At 38.6% G+C, this 18,313-nt stretch overlaps 1 protein-coding gene across 7 annotated transcripts in view; it reads right to left on the minus strand.

Moving 5' to 3' along the window:
- lrch1 (leucine-rich repeats and calponin homology (CH) domain containing 1) overlaps nt 1–18,313 on the minus strand; it is a 254,974-nt gene that overhangs the window by 222,512 nt on the left and 14,149 nt on the right. Inside the window, exon 1 of one of the 7 annotated variants that reach the window (XM_039745252.1) lies at nt 13,878–13,940. The exons of the other annotated variants lie outside the window; for them this stretch is intronic. The gene's annotated coding sequence lies outside the window, so the exon portion shown is untranslated. Of the gene's footprint in view, nt 1–13,877; nt 13,941–18,313 lie in introns of those variants that run through there. 7 annotated transcript variants of the gene reach the window in all.

Genomic DNA, 18,313 nt, shown 5'->3' on the forward strand with positions numbered 1-18,313 from the left:
CCTTAGTTAAATTTCTTTATTAATGTAACAAAGGTATAAACTAGAAAAAAGCATGTTTAACTTGAAAAGTCCAATTACAAAAAGGAGGTGGCTTTAACACTAGAATTACCAGAGCCTATGAAAAAACTCGTAGATCCATCCCATCTTAAAACGCTTCTCACCTCTCCGTCAGCGTCTTTTGTCCTTTAAATGTGTTGATAAACAGCAAACAGCAAGCAGTCTGCTATCACATCCCCCACTGCTGCACAGTTTTCTCAGCTCAAGTCTGTTTAACTGCATGTCAGTTGCTTTGAGTTATAAATACTATATTGTTATTTGAAACACTTGCATTTCATATGTGTTCCATGTCTACAACGATCTATGCATAGTAAACACATCGTTAAAACCAGAAGCGTTTTCATGTTTTAGTAATAATTGACAAAATGTAGACATGAAGTGTATATATAATGTGTGAAGCCTGAATTCCAAATATCAAAGAAACACTTTCACAAAAGATACAAGTATAACAGAACAAATGCACTTTTTTCCAAGACTATAACTGAAGAAAAAGATATCCAGTTAGTGTTGCATGATGTCCTGACTTCTCGGGTAGTATACTGGTTAGAGCTGCTGACTCCAATTCAGAAGGTTCTGGGTTTAAATCTTAACATCTCCCAAAATAAATGTTTTGAGTAGTGAGCTGTTCTTATTGTTAATATAATACAATAAAAGCATACATTTGATTTGTGTCTGTAACAGCTGCTGTAATTGTATAGTACTTGTCAAAGTTAGCGTCATTTTTTTAGTTTTACTTTATTTATCTTCCTACAGCATAAAGGCACAAGTATACTGCAAAACTTCCTCTGTTTGATCATGTAGGGCATGCTCACAAATTACACATGCCACGAAAAATACCTGCTGACACTTTAGTATACGAGCAATGATACGAGAATGCAGTTGGACTTTTTTTGGGCACATACACCACACTAGTTTTTAGATCTGGACAGTGTAGCATTGGCGAGCTCTGTAAGCTGTTTCTTTGCTCTGTAAGCAAGCTGTTTCTTTGAAGGACAGGTGATTGGCAGGATGACGCTGGACTTCATCCTGTATTCAAACGGTGCCATCTTTCTGCTTTACGCCTGGTGCAGCTGTTCAAGCTTCATGACACACACCCCCTTCCGATCTGACGCCGTTTTCAAATAAAGACGCGCTATAACTGAGGTGAACTCAGATCGGAGAAAACAGATGCTCTCCCCACAAGGTGCAGCTGCGTTGTTCTTATATGCGAGTGGACGTTTCTTGCGGGATGTTTTCGCACTAATGCAATATTATTTGAAAACGAACAGCGTCAGATCGGGTTTGAATATACGCTTGCGCAGTTACAGAAGGCGTGAGCTTATTCCGTGTAGCAGGATCAACGCACAATACATGCAATATTATTTGAAAATGAACAGCGTCAGATCGGGTTTGAATATGCGCTGGCGCTGTTGCAGAAGGTGTGAGGTTATTCAGTGCAGCAGTTTCAACGCACAGTACATGTAATATTATTTAAAAACGAACAGCATCAGATCGAGCATATATTCAAACCCGATCTGATGCTGTTTGTTTTCAAATAATATTGCATTAGTGCAATGATGTTTTCACATATATTGTCTCTTTCTTTCATCTTGCGGTTTGTAATCAGTGACCGCGTGTTTTTTCCCCAATCTTGCCAGTACCCACATGTTGCTGTATGCTGTTTATTTTGTACTCCAGGACATGCAGATGACAGAATAGTACAGAGCAGTAAGTTCAGATTCACATGTTAACAGTTCACACACATACAAGGATCGTCTTTCCTACATTTACAACGTGTGTACCTGTTACAATGTACACACTTCTCTTTATGCTGTGGTTTCTATTACATACCTGAAAGAAAGAGACATTATATGTGAAAAAATCATTGCACTGATGCAATATTATTTGAAAATAAACAGCATCAGATCGGGTGTAAAAGTATGCTGGCGCTGTTACTTATCAGATCAGGAGCTTATTCAGTGCATTATATAGTTTATGCCTACAATTTGTCATTTACTACTAAAATATGAAAAACATTTCTGTTTTACAAATGTGTTTACACAGATAACTGTATAAATGGAACACACATGAAATGCGTGTGTTCCAAAAAACTATCTATTATTTCCACTCTAAAACTCCACTTCACTCCCAGATAATCAATCAAGGCATGAGATGGGAGAAGTTCGTGCACGGTGGGGGGATGGAATAGCCGGCTACTTGCAGCTTGTCTTTATCGGCACATTTACAGGAAATGGAGTCTGGCGGAGAGGTGTGAACGGATTTAAGGTGGGCCGGATCTACGAGTTTTTTCATAGGCTCTGGTAATTCTAGTTTTAATCAAAACCTGTATACAGCAACCCTACAGCTTTCCAAAGGCCGGGATTAGGCACCCCTAGCAAAAATGCTCTTTTTAGACACCTGTTTAGCAGAGCTTTATTTGACTTTTTTTCTCTTCATTCTTTCTCTGCCTTAAGCACAACAGTAGATTTGCTCACTGATGTGGCTAATGGCGGGAAATGTTAAACCTTTATGCAGTTGTAAATTGTTATTTGTACTAGTACTCTATTACTTGTTGTTCCGCCCTGGGCCCTGGTGAGCATGAACTGTATGAAGCAGGTTTAATAATGAATGCATGGATCTATTACTGGCTTTCATATAACTAAATTGCATATATTATAGTTTAAAAGAAAACAACATTCTCTGTGATCTCCTAACACAAACCACCCAAATTGAATTTGTTTGCAAAGGTATAGTTTGCATAGATTTTACAAAATCATCTTAAGGTGTAGATTAGCAAAAACACTAATAAATAACACTCAGAAGGATAATGACAATTATACTATCCCTCTTTAAAGAAAGCATGACATGGAAACACTAATTCAGATGCAAAAAAACTATCACTGTAATATGTCAAAACGTTGCATGGACAACTGTGCTAAAATGAAGCTATGTGAAATGGGAGCATTCCTTAGAAACAGAAGTTCTAAGCACAACTACTCAGAGTCAGGAAATTGTGGTATTTCAAAGGTTTAGAAATGTTTTCGATATAGCACTTCTATTGCACACAGAGGCATTTCAATTCATATTTAAACTATTACTTCTGTCCTACAAGACAACAATATAAAGTACTTTTTTTCCTGGCATCACAGTGGATCAGCTATTACACAGTCATAAAGGAGTTTGCTGTGTAAATTTTATCTATTACATAACTGTTATAATTATCTGTTTACAGTGAAACCAAAGCATAAACTAAAAGTATCAGCAATAAGCTTCCAAAGAATTGCAGTCTGTAGCATCTTTTTACGAGGGCAGCAAATACTAGAAAATACTAACAATATAACATTACACAGCCCTGCCAACTGGTCATGTACATGTGTCAGAACAAAATAAATTAAACAAAATTGATTAATTGAGTGAATATAAAAGTCCACTAACACTTTATTTTTATCAGCATATAGCTTCTCAACTGACTAGCAGAACAAAGGCACCACCAGTTAACAATAGACTAAAAGACACACAGAAACACAGCACTGCCACTATATAAGGTTTCAAGGAGAACTAATTAAAAAATTAGACAATTGATAGCACTGTTTCTATTACTACTACCTGACAAGCATGTCTGTATGGACACACTGTGCATGCCAGTTCATTTGAACAGCAGCTTTTCAAAACAAACAAATATCAAATACAGCAGTTAACCTCTTTAAGGAGGAAAATGCAAGCTATATGTTTCCTACTACTAAACATTCAGATCATGATAGTACCACAAATAATCCTGTTTATTCATTTCACAATTAATATAAAAGTTAAGAATGTATCCCAAATATAAAAAATTACAAAATGTCAGTCAACTAGTGTGAAAGGTGACAGTAATGTACTTTCAGGGTTAAAATGGAGTAATGCAGCAACACTAGCTATTTAAAAAAAATCAAAAGACCATTTAACAAAAAGAAAAATTAATGTCATAAAATTACCTACAACCTCCTATACTAGTCATCAGTCAGGCAGTCATTTTCCAACTCGGTATATCCTAACAGGGTTACGGGGGGGTCTGCTGGAGCCAATCCCAGCCAACACAAGGTGCAAGGCAGGAACAAATCCCGGGTAGAGAGCCAGCCCACCTCAGGGCACACACACACACACACACACACTCACACTAGGGACAATTTAAGATCACCAATGCACCTAACCTGCATGTCCTTGGACTGCGGGTGGAAACCCCTCCTATACTAGTGGTGACCAAAAAGTTTTATGTCTAATAATGAAAGGGGTATCCCTATGATGCTGATTATATAAGAAGCAATAAATAAGCTCATGTGAACTAAAATATTCAAATTACAAGTTTCTAGAAGTTATGAATGCCAAAAACCACAAACCAAGCACCACAGAATTCCAAACACTCAAGAACAATATGTCTTCCGAGATTTATCCACCCTAGTCAAAGAGTATGAAGATCAGTCCATATTATGTCCTTCACAATCCTAGGTGGAATGTACAGTATCATGCAAGAAAAACTCTCGAGATTTTTTGTACAGAAAATATCCTGACACATTTTCAGAACTAAGAGTTTGGATGTTCTCCCTGTATCTGGAGATAAAGAAACACTTGAATGGGTATTTATCTGAAATAATTAACAGTCACTAAAAGTAGCTAGAATTAATATTTTATAAAGCAATAAAAACAAACCTCATAGCTTTATAGGTCTTCACTATATATCCATCTGTTTTTCAAACCGCAGCACGGTGGCGCAGTGGTAGCACTGCTACCTCGCAGTTAGACTCGGGTTCGTATCCTGGGTCCTCCCTGCGTGGAGTTTACATGTTCTCCCCGTGTCAGTGTGGGATTCCTCAGGGGGCTCCGGTTTCCTCCCACAGTCCAAAGACATGCAGGTTAGGTGGATTGACGATTCTAAATTGGCCCTAGTGTGTGCTTGGGGTGTGTGTGTCTGTGTGTGTCTGTGTGTGTGTGTGTGTGTGTGTGTGCGTCCTGAGGTGGGTTGGCGCCCTGCCCGGGATTGCTTCCTGCCTTGTGCCCTGTGTTGGCTGGGATTGGCTCCAGCAGACCCCCGTGACCCTGTGTTCAGATTCAGTGGGTTGGAAAATGGATGGATGGATGTATGTTTTTCAAACCCAGTCTCTCCATGATAGGCTTTTGACAATAGCATTGTGATCCAAAAGCAAGTGCATTTTATGGTTTCCACAGTCAATAAATGTTTTAGGATCTCCACAGTTAAGAAATGTATGTTGGCAGAGCATATTAAATCAAAGGAGAGGAGTTGTCATGGAACAAGAACATAAGCTAGACATAGGTCAAGTTCAAACATGAGCTCAGGTTTAAACAGACATGTAAAACACTAATTATAGAAAAAAGGTTTATAAGAAACAGACAAATTCACATACAGGAGTTCTGTCAGGTGAACAGTTACAGTAGGATACTTGACTCAAATATAGCAGATATTTAAAGATTTTAAGTCAGAAAAAAAAAGAATGGAACATTGACTTTTCTGCATAGAGTATATTGCTAATCAATGAGATACCTATATGCACCCATCCATTGATTTTCTACTTTGCATATTCCAGCAGCAGGGCACCAATGCATTGTTGGCTAATCAGCACATATACAGTATTTAAAAAAGTGATTTATTTATATTACACAGAGAGTAGAATTACAAACTACCTATAGCCAGATAACATATGACATTAAACATAACTGAAATAAAAAATGTGGACCATAGGAATAAATTATAAAGTACAAGTTTCAGCGACCAGTGTTCCTCTTTATCCAAAAAAATTACATTTTGAAGACAGCAAAAGAATAAAAATGAAAATGAGAAAAACCAGAACCAAAAGGGTTATAAGAAAAGTATTTATTTTTTTCATTATCAATATAATGCCTAAACATCGTATAGTAAGATATTTATAAAAGAATGAAAAGAGAATTTTTAATGGCTAATCAGATGCATACACACTGTTAGCAAGTCTGTAAACTGTGTTTTAATATTGTGTCCACCTACAGTGCACTGGGCAAAGTAAAAGGATGACGCCTAAGCAGTTATTATAGCATTGCACCAAGCAGGTAATTTTAAGGGAAAATAGATGAGAAACTGACAATCTTTATTTACACATTCTGAATCAATATTAGCAATAAAGTATACTCTGCTTTCAAGGGAAGTTTCTGTGTATTCTTTTTGGTGACTACACTTCTACTTTTAGATTTTATATCATTGCTGCAGATGCTTAAATAAGTCACAAAATGTAATATAATACAATCCACACTATACTACAGTGCCCTGGCCCTTTTTAATTAACCTGATGCAAGCTTCACCTTCCTTCCATGAGCAGGAATAACTGAGGATCAGGTTTATATACTTACTTCAGGTTACTGTGGAAGTCACATACACACTTAAAACAAAGATGGAATATTGTACTCAAAAGTACAGTCTCCTTTTTAAGGAAAGAAATTATAAACAAGATTCCTTTGCATTACTCAACTGTGACCCTTGGCATTTACCAACAGTCTCAAGCCACTCAATGGGATCTGAGCCTCAGCACTTTCAGAGAGAAGGAATCATATTTTAGAGTGAGGTCACAATTTTTTTGACACACTAGGAGCTTGTTGTCTCAGATGACAGTATCTCCCACTACTTCAAAGCCTGGCGCAACTGCTGAAATGCCAGCGCTGGTGAGCCAATTAAGAGAATCGCTTCACTGTTGCACAGATAGAGGCACGGGCGGATAAATTCCAGAGAACTGCTTCAAGTGGTTGAAACAGAGCCAAAAATAATCTGTTTCTTGTGTTTTAAGTGCATAAAAAGAAAGTGGGAGGAGATTTTACAGCATCCTGTATTGTGGCAAAAACTGCAGAGTAACCACTTCAAACCACAGCTGCTGAATTTGTTACCACATATACATTAAATGACATACAATAAAAGCAGGCCTCTGGCAATGAGAGCTTTCACTTTGATACCACAAATATTATTTTCCTTCAAAACGTTTCTCAGATGCCCATGTGTGTACCTGTAGTGAATTTGAATCATAATCAGAATAATTTAGGTGTCTCTGATCTATTATCCTAGTATCTGAATGGATGGATGGAAGGAATTTTTTTTTTTATTTCAAACCTCTATCTCTTCTTTTGTAATTATAACAATGGAAATCAGCCAGAAATGACATCATACCATAACACAAACACAGCATGTAACCCTTTTAAAACTGGTCTATCAAGTTTAGAAATATGAAAGAACACAACAGAGGGCTCACAAGTTAATTATGATTAACATGAAAAATGATTTGCATCAACAATATTGTACCATAACTCATTTATTTGCATTAATCAATACGCAATTCACTATTATTTTTTTTTGTTCTGGTGCTTGAATGACTCAACAAAGTCATTCTTAATGTTGTACATTTACTTCTCGGTAAGTGAAGTTAAACAACACACAGTAACTCAGAGACAGACACAGAATATGCAACACCTTAGTCTATAAGCCACCATGCCTAAATTGAACAATAAACACATGGAAATAACTTTTACTAGGAGGATATGGAAATGATGCTCTCTCTTATTTGAGTATTTTACTTCTATCTAAAGAAAAATATTAGGTCTGAGTAAAATACATTAATCGATTCTGTGTCGAATTAACAGTAAGGAGCAAAGCATAACATTTCAAACATATAAAGGACATCATAGAAAACATTGGAAATAGAATAAAAACATTACAGCAGGAAGATGGAATGTTTTGTAAACCAATTAAGATTAAATAATAACATAGAGACTTAAATAAAAAACAATATTTTTTTTGAATAAAGTGAATGGTTCCAAGGATTTCACAACAAAATGCTATCATGAGAGAACACAAAATCTATAAAATGATTATTTGCTATTCACAGGTTATCAAAGAAAACTAAAAAACCTCAGAGACAAACGATATATATCTCACACCCACAGAAAATAGTTTACTTGCATACTCTATTAGTAAGATTTTTGGTTTCCTAAATCCTATGTGTTATGTTTTAACTACTTTCAGACTTGCAGTAGTCATTGTCAGCTCCATTTCCTACCAACGGTTGGAGCACCTCACTTCTTCAAAAAGGGATTGTTTAGCATTTTAGCTTTACTTAGTCTTGAAGTCTTCTCACTTGACAAGTTTTTGACAAATGACTTCCTGTATTTTTGACCTCTCTTTTGACTCTTGATTTTACCATGAGTTTAGCCTCTTTGTTTTGTTTCTTAGTTCATTCAAAGTGGCAATTCATACCAGTAATAAACAAGTACATCTTCATAAAGACTTAACCAAATACAGTATTTACAGTAAAAAAAAAAACTTTTATAAGAAGTTTTAATTTAGCTTTTGTCTCAGTTATAGTACAAAATGACCTTTTAATAATGCCATCCGTCCTCTTCCGCTTATCCGAGATCGGGTCGCAGGGGCAGCAGCTTGAGCAGAAATACCCAGACTTCCCTCTCCCCGGCCACTTCTTCTAGCTCTTCCGGGGGAATCCCGAGGCGTTCCCAAGCCAGCCGAGAGACATAGTCCCTCCAGCGTGTCCTGGGTCTTCCTCGGGGCCTCCTCCCAGTTAGACGTGCCCGGAGCACCTCACCAGGGAGGTGTTCAGCAGGCATCCTGATCAGATGCCCGAACCACCTCATCTGACTCCTCTCAAAGCGGAGGAGCAGCGGCTCTACTCTGAGCCCCTCCTGGATGACTGAGCTTCTCACTCTATCTTTAAGGAAAAGCACAGACACCCTGCAGAGGAAACTCATTTCGGCCACTTGTACTCCGATCTTGTTCTTTCGGTCACTACCCATAGCTCACGACCATAGGTGAGGGTAGGAACATACATCGACTGGTAAATTGAGAGCTTTGCCTTACAGCTCAGCTCCTTTTTCACCATGACAGACCGATGCAGAGCCCGCATCACTGCGGATGCCGCACCAATCCTCCTGTCGATCTCACACTTCATTCTTCCCTCACTCGTGAACAAGACCCCGAGATACTTGAACTCCTCCACTTGGGGCAGGATCTCGTTCCCAGCCCTGAGAGGGCACCCCACCCTTTTCTGGCTGAGAACCATGGTGTCAGATTTGGAGGTGCTGATTCCCATCCCATCCCAGCCGCTTCACACTCAGCTGCGAACCAATCCAGAGAGAGTTGAAGATCACAGCCTGACGAAGCAAACAGGACAACATCATCTGTAAAAAGCAGTGACCCAATCCTGAGTCCACCAAACCGGACCCCCTCAACGCCCTGGCTGCGCCTAGAAATTCTGTCCATAAAAGTTATGAACAGAATCGGTGACAAAGGGCAGCCTTGGCAGAGTCCAATTCTCAAGGAAATCATACTGCCGGCAATGGGGACCAAGCTCTGACAACAATCATACAGGGACCGAACACCCCTTATCAGGGGGTCCGGTACCCCATACTCTCAGAGTACCCCCCACAGGATTCCCCGAGGAACACGGTTGAATGTCTTTTCCAAGTCAACAAAACACATGTAAACCGTTTGGGCAAAGTCCCATGCACCCTCCAGGACCCTGCTAAGGGTGTAGAGCTGGTCCACCGTTCCACGACAAGGACAAAAACCACACTGTTCCTCCTGAATCTGAGGTTCAAATATCTGACGGACCCAATCCAGGGGGTCCAGGGACGCTGAGGAGTGTGATCCCTCTGCAGTTGGAACACACCCTCCGGTCCCCCTTCTTAAAGAGGTGGACCACCACCCCGGTTTGACAATCCCGAGGCACTGTCCCTGATGTCCATGCGATGTTGCAGAGGCGTGTTAACCAAGACAGTCCTACAACATCCAGAGCATTGAGGAACTCCAGGTGTATCTCATCCACCCCCCGGGGCCTTGCCACCAAGGTATTTTTTAACCACCTTGGTGACCTCAGTCCCAGAGATGGGGGAGCCCACCTCCGAGTCCACAGGCTCTGCTTCCTCATTGGAAGGCATGTTAGTGGGATTGAGGAGGTCTTCGAAGTACTCCCCCCACCAACCCACAACGTCCCGAGTTGAGGTCAGCAGCACACCATCCCCACCATATACAGTGTTGACATTAACATCATCTTTTAATAATGTTGTTTATTAAATCAGAATTAACCTGAATGAAGAAACTGCTAAAATCATTAATTTTAAGACCTGATTACAGGTAACGACTTGGCCAAAGACACCTATGTATCACATGTACTGTATATGAGCTTCTTAGACATCTCCATTCATGTGGAATATACTAAACTCCCCCTCATAGAAAAACCTATAGGGTGGTCCAGATCTAATTATGCAATTTTCATTACGCTGTAACTTATTAAGTTTATTACATAGAAAATCACTCGAAAAATCCCGGACCATCGAGAAGTGTGCGAACTGATGACATGAAGAATCGCCTTTGCGCCGAACTGAAATCGTCCCCACATAAATCAAAGTCATCCAGACGATCTGGATCTGCATAATTAGATCTGGACCACCCTCTATTTGAGGCTGTAAATTCCTCCAGTCTTTTGAGAAGGCTTTCCACAACATTATGGAGTGTTGTGTGTTAACATATGCCCGTTCAGCCAGGTGCTGATGTTAAAGAAGGCAGCCTGACTTCCAATTGGTATTCCAATTCATCGCAAAGTAGTTCAACAGGTGTGAGGTCAAGTCTCCATGCTGGCCACTTGAGTTTCTCCACACAAGACTCATCAAACCATGTCTTTATGAACCTCGCTTTGTGTACATGGGCACGATCGTGCCAAAACAGAATGACTGTTGCCCCAAAGATGAAAGTGCACAATTGTCTAAAATTGTCTTTTGTATGCTGTAGCATTAAAAGTACCTCTCGGTGGAACCAATGGGCATAGCCCAAACTCTGAAAAGCAGCGCAAGATTATCATCCCTCCTCACCACCAAACTTTACAGGAAGCACTACTCAGTTCAGAAAACAACATTTTCCTGGTATCTGTTGAACCCCAATTCATCCACTATACTGCCAGATAGTAAAGTGTGAGTCATCACTCCAGAGAACATGCTTTTACTGCTCCGCAGTCCAATGGTGATGTGACCATTTGTACCAATGGCTGGCACTGCCCATAGTGATCTTAGCCTTGTATGCAGCTGCTAGGTCATGGAAACACATTTCATGAAGCCCCCAACACATAGGTCTTATGCTGCTGTTGTTTCCAGGGGCAGTTTGGAATTCTTGTGTGTGATGCAACTTATAAAAAGTGATTTTTATGCACAAAGTGAATCAGTACAATGGTCCCACTCTGTGAGTTTGTGTAATCTAACACTTCATGGTTAACCTGCTATTGCTCCTAAAAGCTCCCACTTCACAAAAATAGAACTTACAACTGACTGTGGCAGATCTAGATAAGCAGAAATTTCACACACTGACTTGTGGCAAAGGTAGCATTTATGACAGTCCCATGTTTAAAGTCACTGAGCTCTTCAGGATGACCCATTCTACTACCGAGGTTTGTCAATGGAGACTGCATAGATATGTTCTTGAACATGTGTACCCATTAACAAATGACACAGCTGAAATCCCTGAAGTCAGTCAATTGGAAAGGTGCCCAGATACTTTTGTCCATAGAGTGCAAGTGCTCAGTTGCGCTATGTGAACTTAAAAATTTTGTTAGCTGTCAGGCCCTGTTCTTAAGTGATTCATTAAATTGTTTTCAGGGCTGAAGTTTGATGTCAGAATTTACTGGAGGTACCAATGGTATTTTTGTCTATATATTCAAATTAGGAAATTGATATTCATTTTCAGTTGAATACTGATGGCACACAGTTCACCAAAGTTACAATAAAACAAAACTTGATACACCGTATCTGACATTAATCAACTACTTTAATGAGTAGAAGAATACATTCTTAAATTTATATAATCCGATTCACAGTTGTGGGTGGCCAGTGTCTGGCCTGGTAGCTTCAGGTGCAAGGTATGTACCAACACCAGACACAATGCCTGTATAAGCACACAGCCATACTGATACTTGGACAATTTACAGGTATCATTTAATCTAATGATCACTTTTTTCAACATGAAGTGGGAAAATCAGAATAAACAGAGGAACATCCACACAAATATTGGCTACATCCACACTACTACAATTTCACTTCATTTTTAAAAGTATCCAGTCACACTAAAACGACCAAAAATGCCTATGATGTAGTTGTTTACCTACATCAGGCTTGTACACATTGGCGGAAATACAATCTTGTAGAGATGTTTGCAATGGGATTAATCACAAAACTGTAGTGATCAGTAAAAATTTGCCTTTTCACACACAGAGTAAGTGCAGCACTCAAACTATTAAAAACACAACTTAGATGCAAAAAGATAAGCAACACAACAGGTGCCATGGAAAACAGATCCTCTATGTCAACTATGCTGGAAATTGGCTTTTCTCTTTATATACTCTTCCCCTATCACAGATTCTTAACTCTTTTAAAGACATCTCGTATCATCTATATGCAGATAATATACAGCTTTATTTTTCATTTAAGCCTATCCAAATTAATACTTTGGTCACATTGGTTGATTGTCTGTCTCAGGTTAACGACTGGCTCAGCAGTAATTACCTACAGTTGAATTCAGGAAAAACTGAGGTACTAATTGTTGTTCCTCCTGTTCTTCATTCTGAGATCAGTTTAAAATTATCTTCTGTCTCTCCTGGTATTAAGTCGAGTCTACGTAACCTTGGGGTTATTTTTGACCACTCCCTCACACATGATGAATATGTAAGGTCAGTCAGCCGCTCATGTTTCTTTCATTTAAGAAATCTCTCAAAACTAAGAAATACTGTTTCAAAATCAGAATTGGAGATGCTTGTTCATTCTGTTATTTCCTCACGGCTTGATTACTGTAATGCTGATCACCCCCATTTTGCACACATTGCACTGGCTCCCAGTGTTTTATAGAATTCATTTTAAAGTTTTGGTACTTACTTTCAGAGCTTTGCATGGACAAACTTACATACATACTTACATACAGCTAGTCGCACTCTCACATCTGGGCAACAGGGCCTTCTAGTTGTCCCATGCACTCGGCTAAAAACCTGTGGGGATCATGCCTTTCAGTCTGTGGCACCAAGACTATGGAATAGCCTGCTTTGTGGTCTGCGTGGTCTGTTGATTCTTTTAAAAAGCAACTTAAAACATTTCTTTTTAAACAAGCTTTTAACCAGTGCTGAATAGTTATGGTTTGTTTATTTATTGTTTTTATTAGTTTTGTTTATGTTTTGTTTTGACTGTTGTATTTGTACTGTATTTGCTGTTCAGCGGTCTGTGACCTTTTGTCTGTGAAGGGCGCTATATAAATAAACTACTACTACTTCCATGAAGGGTGACCAATCAGTGAATGGCATTTTGTAATGGCCAGGATCCAACCAGGGAAGGGCCACGTAATAAGCATAAACCAATCAGAGTACAGTTTGAGTCTGCATTTAAAAAACTTTATGTTTTCACCCATCCACAATTCAACTCTGACCTGGAGTGTTCAGGAATATAACATTTTCAAAAGTTTCTGTTTTCAGGGGCTAAAAATGATGGGGTAGTGTGAAAGGCAAAAAACTGAGACTAATATATGTGCTTTCAAATAAAACTGTAGTATTTTGGACATAGCCATAGATAGAATGCTTAAATAAACAACAAAAGAACAGTGGTTTCTTAAGTGATGCCTCCACTGCACAGCCAGGTATTTTGGAGTGCCATGCACTCCCAGCTGCTGTGTCCCCATAGCCAGCACACATGTGCACCACCTGGCTACGTCTCACTCTCCTCTCCCAGTGTTCGTCCAAGGCCCACAAATGGCCAATAGGCCTCAACAGCAGAAAGATATGTAATAAAGTGCTTCTCACAGTGTTTGATCTACATTCCCCTCTGCAGTCTTTGGCTTCTTGGAGAATATGTCCCTCTCAGGTCCAAATCCAGGGTCGCTACAAGACAATTAGTAAAATGTGCATTATTTAAAACACTGTGTGAAAGCACAGACTACAATGCGGATTAACACTATTTATTATAATGTTTTACATCACACTTTACAGAATGACAACAATTAGGCTTGAACTAATTTGTGTCTGTGTCATTAAACAAGCAAGCAGGCTGGTAAAAGCCTTCTTTGTGAACTCCCATTGTGTGAAAATGCTGCACTTGCTAATTCATAGAAATATCTTATTCTGAACTTTTCTTGTTTTTATTGTAAATACCATTTCATACCTGTCTTACAGGAGGAGTTCAGAACTCAACATTGGCATCAACAAGGGATAAATCAGTCTTAGTAAGACAAGCCTTATAAGACTGTTTGCAAACAGGCGGTATAACAACTTCAGGTTAAATTTTTTCATTTGCTGTATAAGTGAAATACTGCCATATCTTACTTTGACTGCCCTATTTATGGTCTCTTTGACTTTTTTTAAAGACAGAGCTTAGTTTTCAATAAAGGCAGAATAAAGTACATTTTTCCCATGTGATTAGTCAAGTTTATATAATCTAATCTAATTTTAATGTAGCAAGATTAATGAATTTTGTATAATGCAAATAAGTACTATTTTAGAAATTTGATAGATGGTACTTTTTTAGTACTGGTATACTGCAAAACAATAAGATTTATAAAGCACTAGTTAGACTAAATCTGGTATACTGTATACATTCTGTGTAACTCACCCCTGTATTTTAGCTCTAGGAGACATCAAGATGAGAAAAACCAATAACATTCCAGGACTAATGGGCACATCTTATTCTGAAAAGCTAAGGGAATCAAATCATATTAATCTTAAACAAAAATGTAAATGTTGGGACCTAATGCACATCTTCAAAATTTTCAAAGGCCTTAATAAAGTTCTATCTATCTATCTATCAATCAAAAGGGCACAAAAGAAAGAAAGTAGTGTGCTGAGCCCTAGGGAAATTCCTTTTTCACCTATGACTAAAAGCCAGAAATGACTGAAACTCCACCATCAAATATGTTGGTGGTGTCACCACTGCAGCCCTCATCACTAACATTGATGACACAAATTACAGAGAAGATATTTGCCCTTTTACAAGCCAACATCAGTACAATAATCTTTCCCATAATGACATCAAAACTGAGGAGCTAGTTATTGAATATAGGAAACACGAGGGTAACCTTACTCATGCCTATTTTGTACATCAAGGAGGATGTCATGGAAAGATTAACAAATACTTTGAGAATTCCCATCACTGATGACCATAATGTCTTGGATGTTACCACACAGGCTCACCAATTTACTTAATTCCTTGACTCAGAGTATAAATCTCATGTCTTGATTTGTGCTCAACAGTTTCTGTATGTACACAGCAGAATCCATCCTCACTACATGTTGGTATAGCAAATGCTCATCTCAGGACTGAAAATCACTGAAGAGTAAAGCTGTCTCAGATTATTAAAGGCACACTTCCTTCTGATCAGAACATACAGTATGTAACACCCACTGCCTTAAGAAAGGGAAACAGTATTATTAAAAGCCTCAATCACACTACACAGGCTGTTTTCACCCTCATCTGTTCTAGCAGAAACTATAGGACCATTAGCACTTGCACCACTACATCCAGGAACAGTTTTTAACCTTTTTTCCCTAAGGTTACATAACAGTTACTTGCACTATCAATGCATGAGCATATCTAGTTTGTGTTTCTTATATGGTATCCATGGTTTGATGTTGTATTAAACGATATGTTCTTTTCTGTTGGGCTAAGAACCTCACAGCTCTTTGTGCATAATAATAAATCTGAACCTGAACTAATTAAAGGTAGATTTAACATTAGCCATTTGTGATATGTTACTTATGCAGACATGATTTGCAAATTATAAAAACATGGTGGATATTTTTTCTAGCCTTAGTTTCCTTTTCTGTCTGGCACTCAGTTTTTACACATACATTAGATTTCAATACCAGATCTTCTATTGTCAAAACACGGTCTAGAAATCTTTTGCCTCTAACTGTACTGTACACTGACAGAAAACATCATAGCAGTCACAATATTTTTTGTTAATTCAAACCAGACCCTTCCCCAGCGGTTGCATGTTTTTCACTTTATTGATTAAATATAAAAAGAAAAAACATTAATTAAATTTAAGTATGCCTTATTACTTTTCCTTTTTAACCCAAGAACAAATTTAGGAGACAGAAACATCAAAGCTAGTATTTAACAATTGTGAAGTTCAATTGTTTCTTAGTCCTTTTATTGAACAATACCAGTATCAAAAATATGATTATTTTGTATAATGAAGTTCAGTTTTGAAGTACAAAGTGTTTAGCTGCTTCTACATTGCAGACATTGCTTATGTGATATCGGCATACCGCATATAAAATGGTTAATTAGTATTAGGAAGCTAATACATTAAAAAAAACACACACACTTATTCACTGAGGACAGCATGCTGTCATAATATAGCAGCAACAGCTTAGCCAACTTTCTTTGGCACCCATTATCACTGATTTAATTTAACGGAAGCACTGTGTATCTGCATTAAGATACAAGAAACTACATCAAAGCACAAAATGCTAATTTCAAAGGTGCTTTTTGAGATAGTTGGAGCTTTGTAATTACTGTGAAATCAGTTAAGAGGGATTCAAGAAAAACTGATTTAATATGAGGAGAAGTTTTTAGGCTTATAGGTTGTTACTATGGTGAGAAAACTGCCAAGATAGAACTACACAGAACAAGTTACCTACAATGACACCCAGGCATGAGACAAAGCCACACTAGCGGAAGAAGGGGTCCTAAAGATACAGGTGTAGGACCACAGGCAGCCACTAAGGACAAGAATAACTTGTTTGTATGCTGGAAGGACATTAAGCAGGAACACTAACACTAGTAGCGCTAGTATTATATGTTCATATGGTCATTATTGCATGTAGAGATTATGGTGAAAATCTTACTTGCCTGTGCTAATCCATATGCAGCATGACACCAGACAGTGAATATTGCTACACTGCCTCAAAACTTCTCTCTTCCTAATGGAAATAACTACCTTAACTTGAGCTACAATTATAATCAGAGAAGACCCATAAGTCTAATAACTAATAATGACTTGTCTTTGAATATAGCAAAAACAGGCTCAGACTTTTTAACGCAGAATTTTGAAATATAAGGACAGTTAGGAATTTGTCTTTGGTTTGTATTGTTTAATTAATTTGTACATTCTGTAATTTTCACCATTCCTTTATTTGTCCCCTGCTTAAATTTAACATTTTGTTTGTAATTTTGCCCTTGCCCCGTTTCTTTCTACTAGAGGTTTAGGTGTTACTTGGAAAACCTTACATATTTCTGCTGACTGCCTCACCAAAGTGGTGTTTAAGAATTCATTGCCTTGGAGATTCAGCTTTTAGATGCAAGTGAACTTTCAAAAGAGGGTGTAATAGCCTGGTGTCCACTAACCCAGAAAGTTATTCTGGGCCTTGTTTTTGCCCTTGTCCCGTTTCTTTCTACTAGAGGTTTAGGTGTTAATTGGAAAATATTACATACAGTGCATCCGGAAAGTATTCACAGCGCATCACTTTTTCCACATTTTGTTATGTTACAGCCTTATTCCAAAATGGATTAAATTAATTGTTTTCCTCAGAATTCTACACATAATGACAACATGAAAAAAGTTTACTTGAGGTTTTTGTAAATTTATTAAAAATAAAAAAAACTAAGAAATCACATGTACATAAGTATTCACAGCCTTTGCTCAATACTTTGTCGATGCACCTTTGGCAGCAATTACAGCCTCAAGTCTTTTTGAATATGATGCCATAAGCTTGGCATTCCTATCCTTGGCCAGTTTCGCCCATTCCTCTTTGCAGCACCTCTCAGGCTCCATCAGGTTGGATGGGAAGTGTCGGTGTACAGCCACTTTAAGATTTCTCCAGAAATGTTCAGTCGGATTCAAGTCTGGGCTCTGGCTGGGCCACTCAAGGACATTCACAGAGTTGTCCTGAAGCCACTCCTTCTTCTGAAAGATGAACCGTCGCCCCAGTCTGAGGTCAAGAGCGCTCTGGAGCAGGTTTCATCCAGGATGTCTCTGTTCATTGCTGCAGTCATCTTTCCCTTTATCCTGACTAGTCTCCCAGTTCCTGCCGCTGAAAAACATCCCCACAGCATGATGCTGCCACCACCATGCTTCACTGTAGGGATGGTATTGGCCTGGTGATGAGCGGTGCCTGGTTTCCTCCAAACGTGACGCCTAGCATTCACACCAAAGAGTTCAATCTTTGTCTCATCAGACCAGAAAATTTTGTTTCTCATGGTCTGAGAGTCCTTCATGCGCCAAACTCCAGGTGGGCTG

This window comes from Polypterus senegalus, chromosome 2 (assembly GCF_016835505.1).
Source record: "Polypterus senegalus isolate Bchr_013 chromosome 2, ASM1683550v1, whole genome shotgun sequence".
NCBI classification, from domain to species: Eukaryota; Metazoa; Chordata; class Cladistia; order Polypteriformes; family Polypteridae; genus Polypterus; species Polypterus senegalus.